The sequence below is a fragment of the Pyrgilauda ruficollis genome, unplaced genomic scaffold (genome assembly GCF_017590135.1).
Source record: "Pyrgilauda ruficollis isolate IOZ18807 unplaced genomic scaffold, ASM1759013v1 scaffold618, whole genome shotgun sequence".
Classification (NCBI taxonomy): Eukaryota; Metazoa; Chordata; class Aves; order Passeriformes; family Passeridae; genus Pyrgilauda; species Pyrgilauda ruficollis.
The window spans coordinates 657-26,775 of NW_024527911.1; the positions used below are offsets into that span (position 1 = coordinate 657).

Sequence of the window (26,119 nt, forward strand, 5' to 3'; positions counted from 1 at the left end):
AGCTAGCTAAAACTAACTAAAACAAAAGAGAGCTCTGTCTCACTGTCTGTCCATCTGCAGACAGCATAGTCTATGAGCAGGAATGTGGAGGAGTGAGTGCAGTGTCTGAAAACAAACTGCACACTTCTTCTCTCCCCCCTTCACTCTCTGGAACAAGTCTTAAAGGTGTAAAACGTCTTATTCAGCATAAACAGAACAGACAATTGGGGATAAAAGCATCATACAGTCAACCCAGGACAACAGAGAATGGTTATCTTCCAAAAATAAACAAATTTATTATAAAATAAACAAACATTTCCCATTTTACCTGTGCACTGCTGCAGAAGAAACAACTATGCGCTGTGTATCCTGATATATGTTTTTAAGGAATATAATAAGTGACTGGAAAATATAGTACAATGGAAGAGAACTGTCATGATTTATTTTGTATTTCTCTACATTCAGTTGCCCTTGAACACATTCTGAGCTGCACTGGTGGCTGCTGTTGATGCCGCGTTGGCTGCAGCAGTTTGTACAGTTTTGTTGGACATCACTCCTGTTGCAAACTCCTGCTGTGCTTTCTCAAAACTAGCGCCAGCAGTGCGGTAGAGACCATGCACCTAGGGAGGTGGAAAAGCAGTAAAAAAGCATGCTGAACCTTCAATTTCTTGGTAGAGTAATAGCAAAATCTCAAACATGAAGTAGAGCCATGTGGTGGAAAAATCTGGTTTGTTCTTATGTTTGGGAGGATCCAAAAAGGAATAAACAGAATTTTTTTTTCCCCCACAAATTCTACAACTTCTGATTGCCCTGCTGTGCATGCAGTTTGACTGTAGGATGCCTGTACATTTTTCCAAGTTTATGTGTGTGCTATCTACTGTCTGAAACGACACATTTAAATACACAAATAGGCTGTATCCTTAGCATAACACATGCTAAGGGTGCATGTTAAAAGTAACAGCAGGAAACAAAAAGAAAAAAATATTTTTGAATCTACTGTGTCAATAACCTTTTAGTGAATTTTTTTTATATAATACAGTTTTAGAAATCTTAATTTTACTGATTGACATGTTTGCAAATACCTCTTAAGTTATGACTGAACATTTGTCCTGGTTTCTGCTGGGAGAGTTTTCTTCTCAGTAGCTGCTACAGTGTTGTGTTTAGGATTCAGTATGAGAATAATGCTGATAATACACTGATGTTTTGGTTGTCACTGAGCAGTGCTTGCCCTGAGTCAAGCACTTTTCAATGTCTCATGCTCTGCCAGGGAGGAGATGCACAAGAAGCTGGGAGGGAGCATAGCTGGGACAGGTGACCTGAACTGGTCAAAGGGATATTCCATACCATGGAACGTATGCCCAGTATATAAACTGGGGGGATATAAGGCCCCAAAAAACCTTGCTCAATGAGACTTTTAAAAGGGCTTGCGGTTGTTCATGTACTCTGAGTTAGAGGCATGGGAGAAATACTAACAAGATGTTCTCAAGAGGTCAAAACAAAAAAAACTTACTGGCAGCTGCAGAAAATCAAAGAACTTTGGCAAAAGGTTTAGAGCAGCATTCAATCAATATGAAACACTTCCCAAAGCATTACCTTTGCCCATTCAACTTAGCAAACTCCAAGCCTGTTTGATTTTAAGTTACTCAAAAATTCTGAGAAGAAGGAATTAGAAGAAGAAGAAAGAGAGAGAGAAAGACAGAAAAGGTATAGAAAAGAACAAACATAGCTACCAACACCTGGGTTCCAGCAATGTTCAGACAGAAATTCCAAGAGGAGGTAGGGTCAAGACATGCTAGTCGCATGTTCGGTCCCTCTGCAACTTGAGGACCAGGGAAATGAAAATGTGAATGAAGGTTCTTCCAGGTTGGAGGGGTCACCTAAGGCAGAGCAGCCTACCCTTTGCATCACAACCACCTCAGTTAAGAAATGAAGGGTAGCTGTCATTGGTGAATCCCTTCTGAGAGGAACAGAGGGATGGATATGCCAACTGGACCCAACCCATAGGGAAGTGTGCTGCCTCCCTGGGGCCCAGGTAAGGGACATCACTAAGAAATTTCCCAACTTGGTATGGCCCACTATTGGCTTTCCAGGTGGTCAGCAATGAAGTCCAACAAGAAGTCTGTGGACAATCAAGGGGGACCTCAGGGCCTTGGGATAACTGGTTGAGAGATGTGGAGCACAAGTTGTGCTCTCTTCTGTCCTGCCAGTTGAGGGGAATGATGGGGCAAGAAACAGGAAGATCATGCAGATGAATACCTGGCTTTGAGACTGATGTTACCAGCAGAATTTTGTGGGGTTTGATCATGGGTTGGTTTACATGACCCTGAGCCTGCTGAGAACATATGGGGTCTACCTGTGTCAAAGGGGAAAAAGAATCTTGGCTCAGCAGTGAGCAGGGCTACTTGAGAGAGCTTTAAACTAGATTGGAAGAAGGACAGGTGTGGCCTTATGGTTAAGGCCCGGCGCCCTGGTTCAGAACACAGCACGGCAGCCCAAATCCCCAAGGCTGCTCAGGCTAAGAACTCGCAGACACCAGCATGGCAGACGGTTCAAAAGCCCTTTATTGGTTTTCTCATCGATATATATACCCTTGGTTCTACTTCTACTTTCTGGGGTCTAACTTTTACCTTTTATGGTTAGTAAGGAAACTGGGAGAGGCCAGTGTTAGGAGAGGTTACATTCTTTGGCCTCTTTTCCTGTGGCTATCTCTTATCTCTCTAAGTCAGGGGAGAGAGGGGCCCTATCGGTTTCCGTGACAGCCCGAGATCTTCCAAACGCCTGTCCCTATTCTTTCTGCCACAGACAGGGATAAAGCCAGACTGGATAGAGATAAGCCTGGGGGTGGCACACCACTACTTGAGGGACAGTGTGCTAGCAAGGTCCTTCGGTCTGCCATATCAGTGGAGGCAGGGGATGAAGATCCATATGACAGCAAGTATACAGGGATTATTGATGTTAGAAGTCCCAGAAGCACCTGTGAATGGTCATGCAGGAATTAGGGTGTCTCCATGCAAAAAAGGCATCAGGGTGATTAGCCCAACTGAAGTGCATCTACACCAATGCACACAGCATAGGCAACAAACAGGAAGAACTGGAAGCCATTGTGCAGCAGAAAAACTATGACATAGTTGCCATCACGGACACAATGAGATGACTGTCACAGCTGGAGTGTTGCAATGAATGGCTAGAAAAAATTTAGAAGCAACAGGCAAGGAAGGTGGGGTAGCCCTGTATATTAAGGAGTGTTTTGATTGTCTAGAATTTAATGATAGTGATGATAGGGTTGAGTGTTTATGGACAAAAATTAGGGGGAAGGACAACAGGGCAGATATCCTGGTGGGAGTTTGTTATAGACCACCCAACCAGAATGAAGATGCAGATGAAATATTCTGTAAGCAGCTGGGAGAAGTTTCACAGTTGTTAGCCCTTATTCTCATGGGGGACTTAAACTTAACACGTCTGCTGGAAATACAATACAGCAAAGAGGAAACAGTCCAGGAGGCTTCTGAAGTGTGTGGAAGAGAACCTCCTGACACAGCTGGTAAGGGAGCCAAACAGGGAAGAAGCCCTGCTGGACATGCTGTTTTTGAACAGAGAAAGACTTCTTGGTGATGTGATGGTTGGAGGCCATCTTGGGCACAGCGATCACAAAATGACAGAGTTTTCAGTTCTCAGAGAAGTAAGGGGGGGGGGGGGTCAGGAAAACTGCCACCTTGGACTTCCAGAGGGCAGACTTTGGCCTGTTTATGAGAGTGGTTGAGAGAGTCCCTTGGGAGGCGATCCTGAAAGGGAAAGGAGTCCAGGAAGATTGGATGTGCTTTAAGGAGGAAAATTAAAGGTGCAGGAACAGGTCGGCCCCATGTGCCAAAAGATAAGCTGTTAGGGAAGAAGACTGGCCAGGCTGAACAGAGAGCTTTGGCTGGAAATCAGGAAAAAAAGAGAGTTTACCATCTCTGGAAAAAGGAGCAGGCAGCTTGGGAGGACTATAAGGATGTTATGAAAATTAGAAGGTCCAAAGCCCAGCTAGAACTTAATGTGGCCACTGATGTAAAAGACAACAAAAAGTGTTTCTACAAATACACCAGCAACAAAAGAAGGGCTAAGGAGAATCTCCATCCTTTGTTAGATGTGATGGGAAACTAACAAAGGATGAGGAAAAGTTTGAGGTACTTAATGTCTTCTTTGCCTCAGACATCAATAACAAGACCAGTTGTCCTCAGGGTATCTAGCCACCTGAGCTGGAAGACAGACAGGGTGCAAAATTAAGCCCCCATAAACCAGGAGGGAATGGTCAGCAACCTGCTATGCCACTTAGACCTGCACAAGCCCATGGGACCTGATGGGATCCACCCAAGGGTACTGATAAAGCTGGTAGAATAACTCACCAAGTCCTTTTCAGTAATTTACTAGCAGTCCTGGTCAACCGGGGAGGTCACAGATGACTGGAAGTGAGCAAATGTGATGCCCATCTAAAAGAAGGGTTGGAAGGAGGATCCAGTGAGCTACAGGCCTGTCAGCCTGACCTTGATGCCAGGGAAGGTCATGGAGCAGATCATCCTGAGTGTCATCATGCGACAAGTGCAAGACAGCCAGGGGATCAGGTCCAACCATCATGGGTTTAGGAAAGGCAGGTCCTGCTTGAAGAACCTGACCTCCTTCAATGACAAGGTGACCCACTTAGTGAATGATGGAAAGGCTGTGGATGTCATCTACCTAGACTTCAGTAAAGCCTTTGACACTGTTTCTCACAGCATTCTCCTGGAGAAACTGATTTCCATAGTGCAGATGGGATGCACTTTTCACTGAGTAAAAAACTGGCTGGATGGCCAGGCCCAGAGTGGTGGTAAATGGAGTTACATTCAGCTGGTGGCTGGTCATGAGTGGTGTTCCCTGGGGCTCAGTATTGGGACCAGTCCTGTTTAATATCTTTATTGATGATCTGGATGAGGTGATCAAGCACACCCGAAGCAAGTTTGCAGAAGACACCAAGTTGGGTGGGAGTGTTGATCTGCTGGAGGATAGGAAGGGTCTACAGAGGGATCTAGATAGGCTGGATTGATGGGCTGAGGCCAAATATATGAGATTCAACAAGGCCAAGTATTAGATCCTGTACTTGGGTCCACAACAACTCCCCACAGGGCTACAGGCTTGGGGAAGAGTGTCTGGAAAGCTGCCCAGCAGAAAAGGCCCTGGGGCTGCTGGTCGGCAGCCAGCTGAACGTGAGTCAGTGTGTGCCCAGGTGGCCAAGAAGGCCAATGGCATCCTGGCTTGTATCAGAAATAGTGCGGGAAGCAGGACCAGGGAAGCAATTGTCCCCCTGTACCCGGCACTGGTGAGGCCATACCTCGAATCCTGTGTTCAGGTGTGGGCCCCTCACTACAAGAAAGACATTGAGGTGCTGGAGTGTGTCCACAGAAGGGTAATGTAGCTGGTGAAGGGGCTGGAGCACGAGTCTTATGAGTAGCGGCTGAGGGGGCTGGGGGTGTTTGGCCTGGAGAAAAGGCGGCTCAGGGGAGACCTTATTGCTCTCTACAACTACCTGAAAGGAGGCTGTAGCGAGGTGGGAGTTGATCTCTTCTCTCAAATAACAAGGGACAGGACAAGAGGAAATGGCCTCAAGTTGTGCCAGGAAAGGTTTAGATTAGATATTAGGAAAAATTTCTTCATGGAAATGGTTGTAAAGCATTGGAAAAGCCTGCCCAGGCAAGTGGTAGAGTCACTATTCCTGAAAGTGTTCAAAAAACATGTGGATACTTGAAGACATGGTTTAGTGGTGAACATGGTGGTGGTGCTGGGTTGATGGTTGGTCTTGATGATCTTAGAGGTCTTTTCCAAATTTAACAATTCTATGATTCTATAATCATAGCAGGAAAATTCATGTAACTTTTTTTTTTGTTATAAATGTCACCAGATCATATATGAGTATACATGTTTCTTGAAAAGAATCCAGATTCATGTGGTAGAAAGAGTGTAAAAAATGCTCACCATACATATTTCTCATTTGTTTCTTTCTCCTATACCTGAGTATTTATGCAAAAAACAAATAAGGAGAAAGGAAGTTTCTACCTTACTGTAAATAGGCCAGTAGGGTTTGGATACATGAAGACCTTTAAGTGGAACTGCAACTGCAGTTGAATTATCAAAATTACCAGCATATCAGCAGTAGAATTATCAGTTACATTTAATTGAAACAACATAAAAAGCTTATTAGCGCATTATTATCTAAACTTAGGCTTTCTGGATGGAAATTCACAAAAAGGAACCAAGGGAGAACAGCATCTTTGAAGTTTTATGCTATGCATTCATTAATTGACAGCAAAATGTTAAAATAATCCAAGCAGAGAAATAAAAATAATTTTCCAAGGTGCTAGGTATCTCACTCTTCTATTGATTTTAATGAGGAATCATTTTTATAAGAGCTGAAACTTAGTAATAATTTGAATCATGCTTCACTCAGCCTGATGAATCACCACAGATTTGAAAATTGCAACCTTGCATCTACAAGTCCTACCTTAGTGTCCAGTGCATTCACCTACCCTTTAATTGTGGGCTCACCTCCCAGCTTCTCTTACTCAAAGCTATCCTTCCCCATTTTAGTTTGCAGAAATAAGTGCACTGTAAAAACAGCATTTCATAACTCCATGACAGTATAAGCAAAAAAGTACTACTGAAGAACAGTTGTTAAAAGGTAAGGCACAGGCACATGCCCAAGAATATAATTTAATCCACATTACTTTGAAAGAGAGTACCTCTCAAGCAGGAAAGCAAACTCCAGAACATAGAAAACAGAAGAGGGGAATAATAAGTAACTTACCTTTTTAAACATAACTAATGAAATAACAGCAGATGCTGTGAAAAGTGCAGCTATGATTGTCATCATAATGCCAACAGGGATACTCTTATTATTAAGACTAGTAAGAGATTAAATCCACCCACTGAAGGAAAAAGAAAAGACAAACTTGACTAGCACAGCACATGAACCATTCAACCACAGTTATCCGCATCAAGGGAAGCTTTATAACATCCTGGTTCTGATCAACTGAATATTTTTGAAGAAAACCTCATGAAAATTATATATGAGTATATTTCTATTCTATAAGCTTTTACAGCTTAGTTGCCATTTTTCCCAATTCATGCAGTGAAGCTATAAGAAAAATTTTAGCAAAGATGGTTATCCTTCAGGAGAGCTGTGAGGAAATTGAGATGTTGGAGTTGCTCATCACTTTTTGGGTTTTTTTTTTTTTGGTCATACTGTAATTTCAGAATAATTTAAGACTGCATGATTTTGTGGAAAACATCCCTAAAAAGATAGCTTCTAACTTCTTAAAAAAGAAAACAAAAAATATGGCGCACACACACGGAGCTTTTATGTGGGAAAATTAATTTCACTCTAACCACACAGCAATGCTTTCTCAACTGTGATTAATATATTTTTTTAAGTAGGTAGTGTCAGATTAATTAAGAGAACAGATTGCTACATCAGTATTACTTCAAATATTTCCCCTTTCTTCAAATTTGAAACATCAACATAAACTTGAAGTCACAAAAGAAGAGGTTGCCCTAATAAAAATAACACATTAAGAAAGAAAAGATTCTTTCACCAAAAAGAGCAAAAAATTTATGTAAACCAAAACAACCGTAAAACTTTCTTCTACTTGTTTCAAATTGCTTTGATATCCCCTATGTTCAATTGGACTCTAGCACAGAACTCCAAAATCAAAACTGCAATTAGCGTTTGATGATGATCTGGCTATTTTTCATGCCATTTCCCCAGGTATCCTTAAAAGTACACATGCCATACTTGGAGAGTTGGTTCTCTAAAATCACTTTTTTACTTTATTCATGTCAATCAAGGTATCTATTAAAAAGCAAAATAGTGGCTTTGAGAGCAAAAATAATAAACAAGGATTTTTCCTTATACTCCAGTTCTAAAGCAATGATGTTTATTTCTGCCTTATGTACATTTGGAGGTTAACAGAAAACCGCTGATACACAGAAATGTCATTACCCAGGTACATTATTGCCAGTTACAGCTCTCCAGGCCATCAGCTGGCTACTACAACCACACTTTTTGTTAATTCAAGTTTGTTCTTTTGTTTTGTTTGGTTTTTTTTCCCAAGAAGGGTCAGTCATTCCCAATAGCTTTTCCTTGTAAAATCCTAATATTAGACCTTGAAGCTTCAAATAAATCTATATCTACATAAATAAAGCTGTATCTACATAAAAAGTTCAAGTAAAAGCTTATATAAGCATCAAAATGAAAAATCAACTATTACTGAATAAAAAGCTGACTTGGACAAATGAGCTTTTCAAATAATATCAAAGAGATACCACTATATTCACCGAAATACATTGTTGATTAATTCTTCCAATTTTAGCAATAAATTTTATTAGTAAGTATATTAATATCACTAGAAATAACAAATTATACAAAATAATATTAAAACAGTAAATTATTACAGCCTAAATTATTTCTTTATCCTAAATATAGAGCAAATAAGTTCTCCACACACCACTAAAAGAGGAGAGGTAATATATAAAAGAGCAGTATAAAGTGGCTGAGCTGGTTTTGGCTGGGGTAGAATTCATTTTCTTCCCAGTGGCTGGTATGGGACTGTTTTGGATTTGTGCTGAACACAGTGTTGATAATATAGAGATGTTTTTTTTATTGCTGAGCAAGGCTTGCACAGAGGCAAGGACTTTGTTGCTTTTCATACTGCCAAGCTGTCAAGGAGGCTGGGGGTGCATGGGCGGAGACACAGCTGGGGCAGATGACTCCAACTGACCAAAGGGATAGTCTAGACCATGTGACATCATGCTCAGTATATGAAGTGGGAGGAAGAAGGAGGAAGGGGGAGGAAGTTTGCAGTGATGGCATTTGTCTTCCCAAGTAACCATTACATGTGATGGGGTCCTGCTCTCCTGGAGGTAGCTGAATATCTGCCTGTCCATGGGAAGCAGTACATTAATTCCTTGGTTTGCTTTGCTTGTGTGTTTGGCTTTTGTTTTGCCTGTTAAACTGTCTTTATCTCAACCCAGGAGTTTTATAGCTTTTACCCTTCTGATTCTCTCCCTGATCTCACTGGTGGGGGAGTGAGCAAGCAGCTGTGGGGGCCTTGAGAGCTGGTTGGGGTTAAACCATGACAGTGGCTTACATTGAAAGACAAAATTTTGACCAGTCTAATAACAGAAGTATCTCACACTCTTGGGATATGTTTCACATACTTTTTCTAGCTAAGAGCACTCCAAAAATGCTTTTTTGAGTGCTAAATGTAAGAATTCCAGTGAACACAAGATTATTTTTTCTTTTAAAACCATGGACTGGTTTGCAGCTGCTATATCAAATATGAATGTCTTACAGACAGTACAATGCTACAGAAAACAGAATACTCACCAGTTTCCCCATCTTTGAAATCCTGCAGCTTGAAGTACATGTACAGCAAACTGACAGATATATACAAAGAAGAACAATGTATTACTTTTTACAAATATTGTAGTACCAGTCTAAATTTTTTTCTGCGTTAACTAAAAGTACTTTTATATTTTACTGATGGTGACTTGAAGTTCCAGTAATTCTGTAGTTTTGTAGAGTGTTTATATACGAGCTGTTGCTACTCCTTTAATATAGTACTTTTGCCATTTACACCTCTCACAGAGGTGAGAATAACAGCAAGATACTATTCCTTAGTGTTCTGTTCAGCACACAGCAGGGCCTCTTAGACTAAACATACAACTTGTGCTACAATGCATAAAGAACAGAAGTCCACTCCACTTTTAGACTGAAGTTCACAGTGATGGCATGATGGGAAGAAAATATTTTACTTGTAAGAATCAATAAAAACTAATATGGAATTGCTGAAACACAATGTGGATCAGAATACTGAAGCAGTTGTTGTTTAAAAACTAAATATACAAGATATGTTTTCTGTTTAAATTACTAAAATGTTAGTCTGACAAAAAGCCTGTACAAAATCCCCAAATATAAACATGCAGGCAGAATCTCAAAGACCTTAATGTATTACTATGAAAATTAATGACTTCATGATATGCTTTCTACCAAATTTCTAAAGGAACTAAAGATCACTTCAGTCACTGAACAAGAATTTGCCAGTAATAGGTCTTTCTGCAGAAGGGAATTTGTTATTTTCTATTTATTCAACAAGTTCACCCTATTTCAGCTGAACAGATGATTGAAAATTAAATATGCAAGTAGTAGTTTTCCTTTTCCAAACAAGAAATAGTCACTAAGAAATGCTAAGGATTTACTAAATCTAAAACCCTGAAAAATAACATGACACTGAAATACTCCAAATCAGGAATAATAATTTCATATAAAAGAACATTACTAAGAGAGAACATGCAATATTTATGATGAAAATGAAATACTATAATTTTAAAATACTGGCAACTCTCTTTTTAATTTATCTCAATTTGTACCCACATTGTAACCAGTCATCAACAAAAGTTAGACCAGTAAATTAAAAATACTCTTCTAATTTTTTAGCCTTATGAATGCAAGAATTTAGTGTACAAGTAAATGCAAGTTAGACTATACGATTCCTCAAAGATGTGTAGGTACAGCAATATCTTCTTGGCTAGCAAAAAGAAACATCTCATTTACTCTAGAAGTTATGCTCAACTGCAATTTATGGCTATCAGTCTATCTCTAAAAAAAATTTGTGCATTTAAACTGAGAACATCCAGATTCTTTTCAATCTGAAAAGGAAATAAAAAAAAAAATAATCTGAGAGTATGGGAATTTAGAATCTCTACATGCTGATTTTCACAAAAAAAAAAAAAAAATAGTTCAATTTTGCAGTCAAACCAACCATTCAATTTTTCAAGACTAAGATACCACCTGTCAAGCTTGTAAAGTTTTTCAAAATCCAGACTGCTAAAAACTAGGAAAAATACTGGAATTTAATCAATACGTACCTCATCTACTAATTTTTAAGAATATCAGCCTACTTAAATTACAGACACTACAGGTCACTTAGCAACATAAGATTTTTTAAGTCTATAGTTTTATGGAGTTCATTCAGGAAGCCAAATATTAAAGACACCCTTAACTATTTACCTGCCCATGAAGGGATACAGATTTAATGAAAATTTTCCTTAAACTGTTATCAGCTCAATACAAAATTAAATATTTCCTACAAATACTATGTCAATGGTAGAAGCTATAAATAAAATAAAATAGAATATTTTCAGTTGGAAGAGACCTACAATGATCATTCAGTTCAACTGCCTGACCATTTCAGGGCTGACCAAAAGTTAAAGCATGATAAAAACCTCGTGGTTCTCTTGAATAAAGCCTTCTTTGCTCTTTCTACAATACTGCCTCTCGCCTGTTCCTGTGTCATTCTCGGCGCAAGAGTGACAGCAAGTGGCATTTATCATAGAAAGAGATCAAATTAGTTAAACAGGATTTTTTTTTTGTGTGTGAACCCACATTGTGCCTGCTGATTGCATTGTTTTTTAAATGCCTTTCAATAGCACCCAGTATAATCTCCATAATTTTTCCAGGTACCAAGGCTAGACTAACAACACATCTGTAGTTCCCTGGGTCTTCTCTCATGCCTTTTTTGTAAATTGGAATAGCATTGCCTAGCTTCCAGTCAGCAGGGACCCCCCCCAGACTCCAAAGATCTTTGGTAGATTATTGAGAGGGATCCTGTCATAACAACTTCTAGCTCCTTCAGTACCCTGTATCAGAGCCTCACAGATCCTATAAGGCCCCACAGACTTGTGAACATTCAGCTGATACAGCAGGTCCCTCACAATTTCAGTGTCCACAAATGGAAAGTGACTGTTACCACACTCACAGTCCTCTGACTCAGTATTATTAAAGAATAAGACAATAAAAGCATTTTATGCCTCTGCTTTTTCTTTATCCCTATTAAAGCGACCATCATCATCAAGTAGCAGTCCAATATTTTCTTTAGCCCTCCTCTTGCTATTGGCGTACTTTAAAAAGCCCTTCTTGTCTGATAAAACACTTCCCAGTTTCAATTCTAGCTCAGCTTTAGCATTTCATGTCCTCTCGCTGCATATGAGAACCATGGCTGGGTAATTTTGCTGCTAAGCCTGACCTTTCTTCCAGAGATCATACAATTTCTTTTTCCTCTTGAATTCCACAAGGAACTCCCTGTTCTTCTGCCTCACTTGCTTGGCTTTTGACACAGTGGAATTGCCTGCTCCTGCACTTTAAAAAGGTGGTTCTTAAAAACTGACCAACACTTGTGGACTCATAAGCCTTCAAAATCATGGTACTCTGCTAGGTAGCTCCCTGAATAGCTTAGAACTCTGCTGATCTTGTTTCTTGTTACACTGAAAATTTTAAACTCAACCATTTCATGGTCACTGTGGCCAAGACAACCACCAACCATCACATCTCCCATGAGTCCTGTATTAACAAACAAGTCTAGGAGCATCTTTCCTAGTGGGCTCCCTGAGTCCTTGTGTTAAAAAGTTCTTTCACGAACTTCAGGAATTTCCCATGCTTGCTTGTCACAGCAATATGGTATTCCTAGTTGATGTCTGGGAAGTTGAAATCTCCTCATAAGGACAAGGGCTACCAATCCAGAGATTTCTCCTAATTGCCTATAGAATAACTCATCATGGCTTACATCCTGGCTGGGTGATCAGTAATAGACACCCATTACATCTGGTTTCCATCCTCCTAATTCTCACCCAGAGGCTCTCAACCACATCATCCCTAACACTAAGGGCTGTACAATCAAACCTTTTCCTTACATACAGTGCAACTCCTTCACCTAGCCTGCACTGCTTATCCCTCTTGAACAGCCTGTAGCTCTCCATTCCAGCAGCCCAGTCTTGGGACTCATTCCACCAAGTCCCACTAATACCAGTGATATCATAGCTCTGGAAGTTGATGCTTCCAGTTAACCTTGCTTGTTTCTCATTCTATGTGAATTGATGTACAAACATTTCAGATGCACTCCTGGACCTTCAGTGCTCTCAGGAGCTAATAGTTTTAAAATATTTTAAAGTATATTCTATAATATTCCTAACTATTGCCATCAGCATTTCAGATACAACAGTTGAATTAATGGTAATTGTTCTACTTGTTTCTAATGAAATTACATTGAAGGATTATCTTAATGATAAACAAACAAATTCTGGAATGTTAATGCATTTCAACAAGTTAAGTATTTTTTTAAAGATTTTAAGTCAAGCTGAAGTTCTTACCTGAAAGCTCCATAAAGTGGTCTGTACCAACAGACAAAAGAACAAGGGTAAAAAGCAAGAACCAGAGGATACTCAATACAAAATCAACCCCTCGTGTAACATCAATGTAAAACCAGGCCAAACATCCAAAGATATTAAGAAACAGTGTCACTGTATGGACTGTAGAAGCATAAGCAAAGAAAAATCTTAATTAAATTATGTTCATATAATAAATTATTACAATTGTTAAAGTAATACTTAAACTGTGCATTTTTAAACAAAACATAAGCATGCTGATAATAAATCAATATCCTCTCTCAGTAATATGCTTATTTTTATAGTTTTTAAAGTTTAAGGTTGAAGTAAATATTCACAACTGAAAGTAGTGAACAATAAAATTCAAGTAATATCAGGCATGTAGCAAGGAAAAAATCAGTCATCAAATATTTTCAAACCCAAAATGATGAAAAAAGAGGCTTCTACAGCTGCAATAACTGATACTTTTACAGTAATTACTGGATATTTGTACTTTTTTAACATGCTAGTTATTTTTTTTTCTCTTACAATCTGGCAACTGGACTGTCCGGCAGGACTGTCAGCCTTAATATTACAATACAAAAGGAAAATTTTCCAACCCCCCCCCCACCTTTTAATGAGAAGCTCTTTGTCTTACATGTAATAGAGAAAAAAATCAGCTAAGGAAAAATGCTTCTCAGTAAAACAAGATCTGCAAGAACCTATTCTAGATCCTTTAATACATATTGAATACTCAAATATTTCTTATAATATTGGTCCTAAACATCTGCTTTTTTGGTTCTCAGCTCTTAATACCGACATTTTTGCATTGGCAGACCTAGTTACAGGTTAACTACTGAATTTCTACTAAAGAAAATGCATTGGTATTAAAACCTCACAGTTTATTTCAAATATATTTACCTCTTGGAACAAAAAAGATACAACAACAGTAAGAAACATTACAACTACTACTTTCATGCTATCTGGCACTGTCAGGAACTGAAATGGTTCATGCCTTAAACATTGTTATGAAGTTTTGCCCATTATAGCAAAAACTGTATAAAGAAGCTACAACCACAGAAGCCTCCCTGAAGAACTTTGGACTGTGAATTAAGCTGCCTAGATAAGATAAAGAGCACACACTATTGTTTCATCACCTCAGGTCTAGGGAAAAACAAACAAGGCTGAGGGAGAAGAATGCATCCACATGAAAGCCAAACACAGCAGAGATTCTTCCCTGGCTGAGTTTGGGGTGGGAGACACCACAGAAGCCAGAAGCCAGGTTTACACAGACTCCACCCTGAAATAGGTGGTGGGGAGGAGGTTTCCTAAGCTTATACTAACCCATGGGATGCTATGCTTTTTGGGGGGACCTTCACCACTAAGAAGACCAGCTGGAGAGGATCAATGGAACATTGTTAGGATCCACAGACACCACAGAAGCCAGAAGCCAGGTTTACACAGACTCCACCCTGAAATAGGTGGTGGGGAGGAGGTTTCAGGTGCAACCTCTGGTCAGAGGCAGTGAGCACCTGTCCTCCCTTACGCAAACTGGCTGAGCTGTGGAACCCCCAACCCCACAGATCCATTAAAGACCCCCTGAAGTGCTCCCTAGAGTAATTCCTGAAGCCTTGCACCACAGGACTGTACATAATGATGCAACAAACCCGGAGTCCATAGTAAGAGTTGTTAGGATCCACAGGAGGTGATATTTTCCTTATTCTGTCTCTGTCACTCTCTTTCTGTCCCCCCACCTATTTTCTGTTGGAATGCTAGGGGACACAAGACAGATTATGGACTTTGGACCTGCTTAACATAATAGATTTGATAACAGGATGCCTTGGCAAAAGCAAAAGGAACTTTGAAAATTAGATCTAGATTGCAAGATTAAATCAGACAGGTTTACTGGAAAATCTCATTAAACTCTGCAAGCAAGAGATGTTGTCATATGCATAAGTTTGTGTATGTGATTTTAACCTAATCACTGTAGTACACATTACTAGTCCCCCTAAAATAGTATATAAAATCTGATTCTGATCACTGAATCAGTCTTCCCTGTCTCTCTTCATCACTGACAATTGGTGCCTCCATGAAGGAAGAGGACCCGGCCTGACTGGCGGGCAGTCCACGTGCCCCTGCAACTGATCATGAAGGTGAGAGAACTGCATCTGGCCCCACAATCGCCTGTCTGCTGCGATGGACAGGTGAGCCAGGGGAACTAAAAATATGGGAAAGGATAGGTCCATAGAGAGAGACATGTATGAAACCATGCTCACCCTTCTGGATGTGAAAAATGTATATTATATGGTTGGCTCTTCACAAATACTAAAATGAATTCCATATGTGTTATGTTGGAAAGGTATGCTGTATTAATCTCTTTTAAGTAGTGTGGTAAATATATTTTTTAGGCTATAGCATAATATTAAAATAGAAACTATGTGATGTAAGATATTTTTTGTAATTAGCTCAAGGAATGGATAAGATTATCAAGAAATTTTTCCCATAGAGATAACAAGACACCAAGATCCCAAGAGAAGAATTATTGCTTCCTCGTGGGGAAAACTCAGACTTCATGGGGACCAAGAAGATTGATTTACAAGATGAGAAGTGGAAGCAGATATTAAACAGAAGCACCCTTAGTTTGAAAGGAATGTTTGAATCATGTATGATATATATGAATATTCAATAGGCTATTGCTTTTAAGGGTTAATCCTTTGTTACCAAAACATGCTTTTGTGGCAGAGAGCAAAAGTGCCCGAATGTCCATAATTCTTTGCTTTTTATTGTCTTTTATTGTCCTAACTTTAATTGTCCAAATTCTTATTGTCCTTTTTATTACTATTTTCATTACTATTTTATTACTATTAAACTTCTAAAATTTTAACACAAGTGAATGGCATTTTTCACAATTGGTGCTGTGACTTGGATATAACACATTGCTGCCAAAACTACAGAGGATTCTGAGTGAGGAAGGCGCACCCTGTCAAGTTTGGCAGCCTTGCTCTGTTTCTTCTGGTGTGATCAGCAGACGCAGGTTCCAACCCAGTGGACAAAAAGAGACAATAAAACAAAGAAAAGGGAAAAGGATCCCTAAGACGGCTGTAATTGGTCCCCTAAGACTAAGTGTACATGAAGACCCAGAAAGGAAAAAGGATTGTAAGTACTTTTTTGGGTGGGGCAGGTACGGGGGAGATGAATGTGTGTGAATGAGAGGTGGCTGGTTATCCCAGACCTGCTACGTGAGTGATGAGTCTCCCAAGCTGCGTTTCCATCTTTTCGCGAGAAAAACGGCCAGTAAAGAGGCAAGAGAGATAAAAAGAGTGAGAGAATCACCCCCGGGGAAACTGGGACTGGGTCTCAGGGAAGGGGTGGGACCCCTTGGAGAGAAGGAGCCAAGGCTTTTCCTGGCAAAATCCACTGGGAAAGCAGGCTAAAAAAAAAAAAAAAAAAAAAAAAAAAAAAAAAAAGGGGGGGGGCCCCAAAAGTGGAGGGGGCCCCTAAAAATTCTGCTGGGTTGAGGGATAAATATGCCCAAGAGCATCTGGAGTTGGACAACACAGCTGGATTGAGGGATACCCAAGAGCATCCAGGGCTGGACAATAACATATGAGATTGTAACAAGCAATTTGAAAGTTAAAGGTACCTTATTGTTGTCTTGTTGTGTGTGAGAGTGAGTCACACGAAAAATCAGCTTCCCGGGCTGGTGGGAAGCTGTGGCAAAAGGTGTATGTGACCCGCAAACAAGCCATTGTTCCCCTGGGAGTGTGGGGGCTGTTATAGATAAGGGGATAATTCGCGCTGGAAATATAAGTTTATTAATGTGATATAAAGTAAAACTGTAAGATCATGCCAGCAGAGGGGAGGGGGTGATTGCCACACAGGACAGCTCGAAGCCAGGAAGGAGGTACATCATTAACATACGAAGAAAACCTAGCTCGCACAGATGAGCACTCTCCGATGGCACGACCACGAGGATGCCTGGCGATGATGGCCCATATAGATGTCCACCTCAGATAGACAAGACCATCAAGGAACATACATCTGAATGAAGGATTCCGGGAACTGGGGTCCGATACACATTGATTCCCGGACGTGGCGGACATGGCTTTGTCCAGTACGGGGACAGTGAATATACACTACATGAATATGAAGAACTCCAAGAGGGGACAAAGGGACTCTGTTGCGGGCAAGAAAAAGAGTATAAAAACCAAACTCTGCTGGGTCTCGATGGTGAACAGGGGGATTTGGTGCGATAGAGGCCGGATCATAGTTCACCTGCTCCGATCCCAGGGTCGGCACTATTTTTTGATTGGTGGCAGCCAGGACTGTATATCGGTCGCAAATAAATTCTATTTTATTTTTATTAAATTGGCTAGATCAATTTTTACCTATAACAGGACTGTGGGGAGAGAGAGTGAGTGACACCCAGACAGCCTCACAGGTGAACTGGCACCAGAGGTGACCAGATTCAGGGCCCTTCCCAGAGGCCCAGCGGTACTGAAGCCCGAAAGGCCGACCCCAAGGCAAGGGGGGCTACAATATCATAGGACCTTTACAGCACCGCGGCTGCGAGGAGTAATCGTGTGGCCCATTCCCTCAAAGGTACGGGGAGTAGGAAGTCCAGCTTGGGCAAGGTGCGGAGGTCCGAACCCCTGACTCTGAGGCTATCTCTAGGGAACAGGGATAGCCAAACCTCGGGGGAGGTGGAAGGGGTCAGGGTGGGGGCCTACACGGACCAGTGATTCTCTGGTAACTGGTCTGCTTTGTGTAAGTCTAAGAGGTTTGCTAATGTTTCCTTTCTCTGTCCAATAAAATAAAAGGGAAATTTACAGGGTGCTGAACCTAGGTCAGAGGGGAAACTTAGGGGTATCAGTACTTAAGGTTCTGGGGTGTCAAAAAAAAGTACCTTACATAGTCCAGGTGGGTGAGGCACAAGCACCAAAAACTTGGCTAAGCAGAAGTCAAAAAGTATGAATGAACAGGCCTGAGGGTGTAAATGAAGGTGTGAGAAATAAACGTGAGTAAATGTAGATAAATGAAAGTATATGCAATGTAGATTGTTTATTTTAAGCTTCACTATATCTTCTTGGAGGGAGGTGTATTGTATTGAATTGTATTGTGAGAGGAAGGGTTTTTTGTGTTGTGGGGAGAAGGTGGTATTTAAGTTGATAGAGAAAGTGGGAAACAGAGGCAGGGGATGAATAGATAAGATCTTGAAAAATGGGACAGAAAACCAGTAAGTTGGGTACAGGGAAAAAAAAAAGAAGTGAATAAAAGGGTACCAGCAGAGATACCCCAAGACAGCCCTCAGGGAGTTATATTAGCTAATAGGGATACAAATCCTTGTACAAGGAGAAAAGACAAGGTAAAGATGATCCAATTTTGTGTGATAGAATAGGCAAAGAAGGAAATAAGATCTGACCACATTTATTTGCCTAGATACGGTTTTTTAAAAGTTGGATTTATCAGGCTCTGAATTTATTTGTAAATTCAAAAGAACCGTTTAATCCAGAAGAAAGAGAATATGCCGCATGCTGGATGGGAGATTGTAGGAGAATAAAATCTTTGAAAAACCAGAAACCCCCGAGACAAAGGAAGAAAAGAATAAGGGGAAAGAAAAGGGCTGGGAACAAGAGAAAAAAAAAGAAAGATCCTTTGCAGGTGTGAGATACAAAGTTGTGTTTCGTGTCAGGTACATACAGGTAGTGTGTGTACTTGTGATTGCGAATTGTGTGGAAACTGATCATGGGACAATTAAAAGATGAATTCTAAAAAATAACTGCGGGAGTAAAGCATGGAAAAAGGCCTTGGAACTTATCCTTTGTTTGCAAATAACATCTGAATTAAAGCTTTAAGAATGTTGCTGCTGGACAGGAACTTTCTGCACGTAGCTAAGCATTTAAACAGCTTTGCAATAATAACCTTTTTTTTTTTAGAATATTGCTTGTAATAAGGAGCTTTAAAAATATAGGTTTAGAATGTATGTAAAGGAAATATGCTTATCTTAACACCTTAGCAAAACAGTAAAAAGCAGCTTGAGAAAGGAAGTTGAACATCAACTCAAGGATTGATAGCTTCGACCAAGGGAAGCTGGACATCACCGTCATGAGATTTATAGTCATCTGGGGATACTCTTTCCTGGGGTACATCCTGAGAAAAACTAACTCACAATAGTGTATAGAATTGTGACGTAAAAATTGGGAATAGAAACTGCCGGGAATCGAAACTGCTGAGAAAGCTGTGTGTACCCCTATAAATACCTGTAAGCCTCAACCATCGGTGTGCAGCTGGAGGGAAAACTTCCCCCACTGTACCCAGCGCTGTTTTGCTCATACTTTACCATATTAATAAATTGATTGTTGCTTGAATATTGGCCTAGTCAAGCTTCTTATTTATAACACAGGTATTACCTCCTCCGTTCCCACTTGTTCCCCCACCGTTCGCGGTTGCACCACTCCCCCCCAGCCCCTGTCCCGGCTCCGGTCTCGCCCCTCGTGGCTTGCACCAGTGAATTCAGCCCCTGTGCCGGCCCCGGCCCCGGTGGTGAATTTGTCTGCCCCGGTCCCAGCTGCCTGGCTTGTGGCTGCTCCGTCGGCCGTGCCGAGGGTCCCTCCTGCCGCGTGGTCTGTGGTCGCGGGGCCCACTGCGCCGAGGTTCCCATCTGTCCTGGTCGTCCCATCCCTGAACCCTTCTCCCGTGTCTGTCCCCACTGCCCCATCCCCGGCTGCTCTGCCCGTGCCGACTGCACTGGGCGCCACCACTGCTGCCGCCCCCGCCCCGCCTGCTTTGTCTACGCCGGCTGCGCTGGGAGCTGCCAACCCAACCCATGTGCGGGCTATCCACACTCCGGTTTGGTTTCCACCAGAAGACCCCCCTCCTTTGGCGGTTCCTGCAGCAGACCCCGCCTACGCCCTCCCCTTGGAGGACCAAGCCTCGACGCGAATCCCTCCCCTCATCCCCCTTCATCTGACACTTCCATCCGTCCCTGCCCTGGGTCCCGTTCCCTTGGTAATGACAGCTCCTGCTATTCAAGAAAACTTTCTCCATGAAGAAGAAGCACCTTATGGAAACACAAGAAGCTCAGCCAAAAGACAGCTCTCACCTAATCTTTCCTCAAAACAAGGGAAAAATCCCATAGGCACAGCTGAGCAATTAGACCGATTCTTAGGTCCAAACATTTTTACCTGGGAAGAGATGCAATCTATAAGGAAAATAGTTTTTTCTCAGGAGGAGAGGAAAGTGATCGGGGCTGCTGGAATAAAAAATTGGGAAAGTGAAAACCAGCAGGGCCCCTCTAGGAGATCAGAAAATGCCAATAGCACCTCCTAATTGGGGTCAAAATGATGAGGAGGGGAGGAAACACATGAATAATTATCGTAATTTGATAATCAAGAGAATAAAAAAGGCTGCACCCCGAAGGAAAAATGCTAAAAAGTCTTTTAAGGGACAGCAGGAGAAAGAAGAAACTCCAACTGAATGGTTAGGCAGACTGAAGAGAAATATGAAACAATATTCCAGAATAGACCCTGAGACTATTTTAAGACAAGCTCTGTTAAAGATTAAATTTGTCACTAATGCCTAGCCAGATATCAAGAAAAAAAAAATGGAAAAAATGGAAGACTGGCACGATAGATCACTAGATAAGTTATTAAAAGAAGCTCAAAAGATTTATGTCCAGAGAGATGAAAAAAAATAACCAACCTAAAGTGAAAACAAAAATTATAGTAACCACTATGTGAGAAAGTAATTTCCAGAAGAATGTAAAACCCCCAGACACCACTCCTAGACATGAAAATCGTAGAGACAGGGGAAAGGAAAAGAACAGAACTCCAGTACAAACCAAATCTCAAGAGCATTCTCGAAATACCTGTTTTTACTGTGGGGTCGAAACACATTATAAAAAATTGCCCTGATCAGATAAAAAAAAAATCTAAAAATCTTCAGAGAGATGGGCCCAGAGAAGGAATAGAGAAGTCATAAGCTGTATTTTCTGGGGGACAAATACCATCTAAAACCTGTGATAACTTTAAAATTGGGTCCCCAAGAAGAAAAGTTAGAATCTGTGGTAGACACAGGGGCAGAAAGAAACTGAAATATTAAATATTCTGAAAAGTGATAGTGTAAGCAAAGACAGTCTCTGTAAAGGTAACAGGAGCAAAAGTAGAGAGTTTTACAGTTCCTGTTGTTAGGAATGTAATTAGTAATTCGTGGAAATAAACGCTGTATAAAATATAAGTGTATAAAATAAACTGCGGAGAGGATTAAAGATGAGGTAATTGAGAGAGAAAGTAGAATTTAGATAGAAGATGTCTTATTAGTCCCTGGGGCAGGTAGCAAATTATTAAAAAGACACTTTCAGATAATATAAAGTAGACCAAAGAAGGTGATGTAAATTGAAAGAGTTAAAAGGAAACTGGCCTCAGTACCAGCTTTAAGCTTACCCTCGTTAGAAAGAGCCTTTTGTCTGTACGTAAATGTAGAAAATGGGATAGCTCATGGAGTTCTAGTTCAAGAGTGGAGAAGAGTACAAAAGCCAGTAGCTTATTTATCATAGATGTTAGACCCAGTGAGCCACGGCTGGCCAGTATGTATTCAAACTATAGCAGCTACTGCAATCCTGGTAGAGGAAAGTCGTAAACTTACTTTTAGAACTAAACTAGTTGTGTGTACACCTCGTGTGGTCCGAGGTGTGTTTGTTAGGGATATAGTTAGTAATTCGTGCAGATAAAATATATAGACTTCTATAAAATATGAACCAAACCGGCTGTACACAGGAAGGGGGGGGGTGTTACGCTGTCAGTTTGATTGTCAGCTGTCGGGACTGTATCACGGTCGCGAATAAATTCTTTTTGTTTTTATTAGAAATGGGCATATTTCATTTTTACCTATAACATGTTGAATCAGAGAAAAGAGGAAAAGACAGGGAAAAGAGAAGAAAGTGAGAAGGGAAGGAAGAGAGAAGTTGGAGAAGGGGGAGAGATGGTTGGCAGACTCTGGGATGTTGGAATGTGGAGTGATGATGTTTTGGTGCTGGAGGAGGACAGGAATTTGAGTGCGGTTTCTCTGTGAAAGACAAGGAAGGGTCTTAACACATGGTTGTTTGGACGTTGTTCAATGCCAAACTGGAGTCCTGAAAAGGTTTAGCAGAACGGGCCCTCCCTGAAGGGAAAAGGGGATATGTTGACTGTTATAGATATGGGTAGTAATTCGTGGGTATAAAAGGTATATCAAAATATGTATGTATAAAATAAGCCACTGGTGTACAAAGGGGGGGGGGGGGTTCTTCCCCGGGGAGGGTTGACTAAGGAAAAAGAATGTCAGGAACACCTGGGGATGCCAGGTTTGAGGTTGTCAAGGTTAAGAGGTGTTTGGCTGCTCTCGTTCAAGTGGTGGGGTCTCAGGGGCTGTGGTAGGGGCTGATTCATGGGAGTGACCCGGCGTGGCAACTCCCAGTGTTCACCTACCAGGTGGAAGTGGCGCAGGGTGCATTTTGTGTGGGGCGCCACTGGGGTTGGGGGGCTGGCTTGGTTGTGCCAGGGTCTCGGATGGTGAGGGGTTGCAGGATGCCCTCGCCAGCCCTGCGGCAGTGCTAGGTGTGGATTGCGCGGGTTTGCTGCCCAGGAGCGGGCTGGCTCAGTGGCGGAGCCGCCGGGAGTGGCTCCCAGCCTGCCGGGGTCCTGAGTCCAGGATGGCAGCCTCTGCCCCGGCAAGTGGGTTGAGAGAGACACAAAAAGAGAGAAAGAGAAAGAGAGAGAGAGAGAGAGAGAGAGGGCGAAATTGAGCCGAGGCATGCCCTCCAAGGTCCCTGCGCCAGTGGCTGTCTGCAAGTTCCCGTCTCCCCGGCTCCCACTAGGGCAGGTTCCACCCTGGCTGGGGCCTCTGCGGTGCAGTAGTGGCAGAGGAGGAAGGGCAAGGGACAGCATTAAAAGCACTGCTGTGAAAAGATGAGATTAAGATAGCCTTAATCTCTCGCTGGCTCTTCAAAGCTCATAAAGTTGTTTGTTTTTTTTTAAAGCAAGATTTTTTCTTTCTGTTTTCTTGCTGTTAAGAAGAGGAGGCTTTTGTTCTGAGGAATGAGTCTGTAATACTAAAACAGTCAAATATTTCCCAGAGGGTAAAAAGCAATACATATGATTCATGTTGTGTTAAAATCAGCCTGGCTTTTCTTGTTTAACTAATTGTAGCTCACAAAAAAAGAATTTGCCTCTGCAGCTGTTAGCACAGCTGGATACAAGAAGAAGAGGCAGCTGTGGATAAAAGCTTTTTGCTAAACCCAGAAAGTTTTGGGAAAAGCTGATGGCAAAAGCTGATATAGTATTGTCTTCCTTTTGTCACTGTCCCTGTGCTATTAAGAAGTCCTTTTCAGGTACTACTGAAGCAGCAATCCGAACCAGGGAAAGAGGGTGGATTCATGCCAGCAGAATCAAAGAACTTGTGAAATGTCCTAGGGTGACGTTATGATTCTTGTATCCCCAATTGTGTGTTGTTTAGGCTGGATATTATATTCTGTGCCTTCAAGACTGGCTGAGAGAGAAGGCAGGGAGAAGAAGAAGCACAGAGTTTTGTTATCAAGAACTAGACTCACTCCTCCACAGTTTGCTGGAACACTGTTGTTTTCTGGGCACGGACGGGGCAGAACACTGTGCTCCGTTTGCTTTTTAGTTAGTTAGTTAGTTTAGCTAGCTGAGGCAGTCTGAGCTTTCCCTGGACTGTTTTTCTTTCCCTTTTCTTGGAACCGTTCAAACCTGCTCCAGACCAGGACCCTGGGGAAACACCAAGAGCTTGCACTTTGTAGCCTGCCGGGGCATACTCTGCAGCCTTTCCCGGTGCCGGAGGGACTGATAACAGAGCAACCACCCACAGGAGAGACTTTCTGAATTTGTCATTGCTTCAGAGCAGTGAATGAGTTTTGTCATCCGCTATTGTTCATTTTGTGTGCTGGGGAGTGCTTGGCCTGTTAAATAAACAGGTTCTTTCCACTTTTTAGAAAAGAATGAGATGCTCCCACTGGATGGCAGCTGCAGGACACCTAAATCTTTCAGAGAAAGAGAATTTATTGCTCTTTTATCAGGAGAAACTAACTTCTTCCCACCTTGTTCAGTCAAAAAGACACCATTAGGATTAAGAGGAGAAGTTGACGATTACCAGACAAAGTCCTGTGTTTTAATAGAATTTATGCATCATGTATGAGGTGTATGAATATGCAACAGGTGATTGTTTTTAAGGGTTAATCCTCTGTTAATGGGTGTCCTTTTTCGGGCTTGTGTTGCCCAGAAAAGGTACCCAGATGTCCATATCTCTTTGTTTTTATTGTCTCATATTGTGCTAATCTCAATTGCTCAAATTTTATTACTCTAATTATATTACTGTTGTTATAAGCATTTTATTACGATTAAACTTCTAAAAATTTTTAAAACAAGTTGTTATGAATAAAAAGTTATCTATTTTTGTTTAAGGTTACAGAGCTAAAACCGGTTGGACCGGTTGCTGTTAAATTAGCTTAATTGTTAAGAGTTCTTCTTTAATTGCCCGTCAATGGTTGGTGATTTAGCCATTGTCCCCCTGATGCTTGCCCAGGAGCAACACTTGGACACCAGAAGAACGGGAGTGGCCTGAGACCTCGTATGCAGATGAGAAATGCACTGCTCCAAAATCTTCCCGTTTTCCAGGAAAACCTCTAAAAACAACGAACCAATATAGAATTAGGGGACCCTAGGTGATGTCTAAGGATGGGCACAGAGTCCAGTGCCTGCTTGGATCCTTTTTGCTTCTCACCCTGACCTAAAAGGATGTTCACTAAGGAGGGGACCCAAAGTGTTGGACCGAAAAGCAGGAATCTGCGAATCTCCCGTGAGGACGCAGTCCCCAGCTCTGCCTGCAGACCAGCGGACAGAGCTGCATCACCCTCCTCCTCCGTGCCACTCTTGGGGACAGCGGCGGCGTGGGCGCAACCCGTCGATTTCTCCCCACCTGAGCTGAATCTCTTTAATAAAGGCATTAAAAAGGAGAAAGATCTCCTGCCCATTTATTTCACAAGTGATTGGCATTTTTCATAACTCTCAAACAGGGACTGGGTGGTAATGGTTTGGGAAGACCCAAATGATCCAAGGAATGTACAAAGAATCACACCTAATTGAGAAATAAGGTCAAGCTTACATCACTGGTTTCAAGTACTGCCTGAATAAGCCCTGAGATGCCTCTGAGATCTCCTTGGGGAGGAAAACGTCCACTTCAAACATGAGAGATATTAGGGATATGGTAGAAATTCGTGCCTATGAAATATAGATATATGTATTAAACATGTTATTAAGGGGGGAACAAGGTTTAATCCTGGGATGGTGAAAACCATGGCTGGCTGACAAGGGTGGAACACGGCATTAACATACGAAGGAAAACATCTGCACAGGAGATGGTCTTTCAGGGTGGTATGTACCCGAGGACGCCCAGTGATCATGGCCCATGAAGATACACATCTTAGATAACCAGGGCCATCAACACCTCCCACCTGAATACAGGATTCCAGGAATCAGAGGAGTAACATCAATCTCTTCCCAGATGAGGTTTTGTGAAGCTTTGAGTGAAAAAAGAAACCAACATGAATATGATGAACTTTGAAAGGAGACAAAGGGACTCTGCTGCAGGCAAGAAAAAGGGTATAAGAACTGTCCCTGCGGAGCAGCAAGTGTGGATGAAGGGGGATTCGGTGCGATAGAGGCCGAATCTGCCTTCACCCAGCCTGTATCCCAGGGTCTGCACTGTCATTTTTGATTGGTGGCTGTCGGTGGCGGTCACGAATAAATTTTTATTTTTTTATTTTTATTACGATTGGGTTTATTTTTATTTTTACCTATAACAAGAGATATCAGGACTGTTTTAGTCAAAGAGTTCTTATATTCTGCCCTTAGCCTGTTGTAAGAGCCTGAATGAGAGATGC

At 41.6% G+C, this 26,119-nt stretch overlaps 1 pseudogene; it reads right to left on the reverse strand.

The window, feature by feature from the left end:
- Positions 1 to 440: 440 nt before the first annotated feature.
- LOC121362372 lies at positions 441 to 17,288 on the reverse strand (annotated as a pseudogene).
- Positions 17,289 to 26,119: the final 8,831 nt, after the last annotated feature.